This window comes from Chiloscyllium plagiosum, unplaced genomic scaffold, assembly GCF_004010195.1.
Source record: "Chiloscyllium plagiosum isolate BGI_BamShark_2017 unplaced genomic scaffold, ASM401019v2 scaf_66539, whole genome shotgun sequence".
In the NCBI taxonomy this organism is placed as follows: Eukaryota; Metazoa; Chordata; class Chondrichthyes; order Orectolobiformes; family Hemiscylliidae; genus Chiloscyllium; species Chiloscyllium plagiosum.
The window spans coordinates 452-4,139 of NW_025196875.1; the positions used below are offsets into that span (position 1 = coordinate 452).

The 3,688-nt window shown below is 57.5% G+C and overlaps 1 pseudogene; it reads right to left on the minus strand.

The window, feature by feature from the left end:
- Positions 1 to 796: 796 nt before the first annotated feature.
- Positions 797 to 2,514, minus strand: LOC122545905 (annotated as a pseudogene).
- Between the last annotated feature and the right edge of the window lie 1,174 nt (positions 2,515 to 3,688).

Here is a 3,688-nt window from a genome sequence, read left to right on the forward strand (position 1 = left end):
GGCAGATGTAGCTCTGCAAGTGTGCGTGCGTGTGTGTGTGTGTGTGTGTGTGTGTGTGTGGGGGGTATGTGTGTGTGTGTGGTGTGTGGGTGTGTGGTGTGTGTGTTGTGTGTGCATGTGTGTGTGAGAGAGAGGGGGAGTCTCTCTCTCTCTCTCTCTCTCTCCCTCTCTCCCCATCAGGAACCCCTTTTAAAGAGGACCTCTCTCTCTGGGTTGGTCGCTGTCCGGACTTTGAGAAGGAACGAGTTGGGAAATGGCACTTGATCGCACCCAGAAAGTGAGCCCCACATCGGGCGGGGCTGGGTCAGCTGGTGGAAGAAGGACTATATCAAGCATTTCCCTCGTGTGTGACCGACCCCTGTGAGAGCAGGCTCGGAATGAGCTGTCAGTGACTGCCCCCTGCTGTTCAATCCCCCCCCACCTCAGTGGGAAACCTTCACAGAGTCTTTTAAGACACAGTGTGGACAGGCTACACAATCTCTACCCTTTTCCCATTCACTCCCATATTAGGCATTACCAGTGCCCAGCCTCTCATCACTCCACAGGCCCAAGTGCACCCATGCAGACGAATCATATGCCACTGGCTAAATGGCAAAGAGTTGGATTTATTGAGAAAAATGTAAGATTACACTAATGCTTCGGTTTTTATGCTTGTCGCTGCACATCTGAGAGCGTTGTGCAGATTACGCCCTTGGATAAAGCTTCAAAGCGTTTCATTTCGACGGCGCGGAGCGTCCCCCCACCGACTGAGGGTTACAGCACATGTAGCCAATGATTCTGGCAGAGCGAGGTGCGGTCAGGGGAAGTAGTTTCCCTGGGAAGGCTGCTTCAGTGGGTTTGGGCAGGATTGTGTCGAGGTGGAGGGTGCCGTTGCCGGTTCCCCCAAGTACGGAGTGAACAGCGTGCTGCCAGGGTTGGGCATATAGGCCCGGCAGGTGGCACCGCCCAGGTGGGGGCCACAGGTGAAAGTGCAACAGTAGGTCACCTTGCCGTACTTGAGGTAGCAGGCCTTGCCGTGGGTACCGGAGATCAGGCGGACGGAGCACTTGCCCAGGAGGTCGTCGCGTTCGATGACGTCCCGGTCCCAGGCCTCGATGATCAGATCGTGCCCGGTCCCGGCCTTGACCTCGCCCAAGTCCAGCTTGGTGTCCCACGTGGGGTTGTTGTTGTTTGAGACGGTGAAGGTCCTGGCCTGCGTCCGGCCGTACCTGACCACCACGTAGCCGTCGGTGCCCGAGAAGACGTCCCCCCCCCCCAGAGGTCCCGGCCCTCCTCGACGGTGACCACCAGGCGGCCGAGCCCCTTCCCCTTGGAGCAGCAGTTCCGGTCCACAAGGCTGTCCGCGCGGCACAGGCAGGAGCAGGGTTGGCGCGGGTCGGGGTAGGACCCGTGAGGGCACCGAGGGCCCACACCGCAGTTCTGGCTGAGGGCGTTGCCCGTGATGTAGTCGCTGATGTAGCGCCGCAGGGTCTTCCTCCTGGGGTCGGCGGAGGGCAGCAGGTGGTGGAGTGGCGCCAGGGCATAGCGCACAAGGCCCGGGCGGGTGAGCAGGCTCACCGTCCAGCGGCCGAAGGCCGAACCGTCCCCGGAGAAGAAGAGGTCGACCCCCTGGCGGGCCCGGCCCCCCCGTCACCCACGTCTCCCGGTCGCTGAAGGCCTGGTAGACCTTGTTGTGGTGCCCCATGGAGCGCGCCAACTTCTGGCACTGACTGGCACTCACCGAGACCTGTGCCTGCAGCCCTCTCGTCTCTCTGGCCTCTAGAGCAAGGCAGTCCTTCACCTCCTCGATGCTGTAGCCCTGAGACACTGCCTTACATGTCTGAATAGCTGTCACGTCCTTGTAGCGGCCGCCCAGCTGCACCGACTTGAGGAAGTGGGTGCCGTAGGTGGCTTGGTGCCGTCATTCAAAACGGTTGGGAGGCGGGAAAGGGAGCGGGCGAAATCTGGTGCCAGGAGGGGCTGGTCCTTCACCCGATACTGGTAGTAGGCGCACTGGAACTGGTGACTGGTGAAGCTGTGATAGTCGCGCCTGGAGTGGCTGCTGCTAAACTCCACCAGCCTGGACTTGGAGCCAGCCAGCACCGCGCTGGAGCTGCCCGACTTGGTCCGGAAGAACAAGTCCCCCCGCCAGTCATTGGTGACGGCGGAGGCGGCTGACTTTGCCAGCTCGGCCGCCGAGCGGTAGATCCGGCTGGACAGCGAGCGGCGGCAGGAGCTGAGGGTGTGCCAGTCCACCAGCGAGATGGGCAGCCGCTGGGCGGCGTTAACGAGGTGCCCGTTGCGGCAGAGGGTACAGGTCCCGTTGGCCGAGCGCCAGGCATTCACGTCGATCGCAAAGGCGCCCTTGGTCCGCAGGGTCACCACGTCGTAGCCCAGCCCCGCCAGCCGGGCCCCCGGCGCGAAGCCAGCGTTCCGGCACTGGCTGGCGCTGCTGGTCGTACAGGCGCTCAGGGCCTCCTGGGAGAGGAGGCAGAGCAAGAGGAAACAGCCCGGTTTCAAAGGCCCAGTTGCCATCTTGGCATCGGTGGGCAGACCTGCAAGAGGAAAAGGAAGCAGTTACGTTGAAAGGTCAGAGAGAGAGGCTCAACACCAGGAATCTCCAGCTGACAGCCAATCCGAGTCTAGGCTCCGCATGCCAATCAGCTGGTCTGCTCCGCAGGAGTTGTTGCCACAGCTGCAAGGGCGACGTGGCAGATTTTGACATATTTATGAGCTGTTAAAACCAGGATGCTGATCTAAGTCGATAATGAATATGACAGGTCAATGCGTTTTTTTTTAAAGTCCCCTAAATTAGAGTCATAGAGATATCCAGCACGGAAACAGACCCTTCGGTCCAACCCGTCCATGCCCAGACCGAGATACCCCAACCCAATCCAGCCCCCCTCGCCAGCACCCGGCCCATATCCCTCCAAACCCTTCCTATTCATATACCCATCCAAATGCCTCTTAAATGTTGCAATTGTACCAGCCTCCATCACTTCCTCTGGCAGCTCATTCCACACACGTACCACCCTCTGGGTGAAAACGTTGCCCCTTAGGTCTCTTTTATATCTTTCCCCTTTCACCCTAAACCTGTGCCCCTCTAGTTCTGGACTCCCCGACCCCAGGGAAAAGACTTTGTCTATTTCTCCTATCCATACCCCTCATAATTTTGTAAACCTCTATATACACCACCAGAACGGCTTGATCAGATTGCAATCTGTACCACTCTCTGAGGTACCTGTTGTTCTGGCTATACAAGCCACCCCGAACCCCTCGATTAGATTCCAGTCTGTAACTCCCTCCGGGGTATCTGTTATTCTGTATATACCACCCCGAACCCCTCGATTAGATTCCAGTCTGTAACTCCCTCCGGGGTATCTGTTATTCTGTATATACCACCCCGAACCCCTCGATTAGATTCCAGTCTGTAACTCCCTCCCGGGTATGTGTTATTCTGTATATAAACCCCCCTGAACCCCTCGAACACATTCCAGACTGTAACTCCCTCCCGGGTATCTGTCAATCTTGAAACAAACCTGTCAATTAGACTTCAATCTGTGCCCCACACATGACTATCTGTTATTCTATCTGTGTTAACCATCCAAACCCTTTGATTTGATTCCAGTTGGTAATTTATCCCTGGGTATCAGTTATTCTGTGTAGAAAGTGCCCACACCCTTTGAATGGACTGCAGTTAGTAACTCAC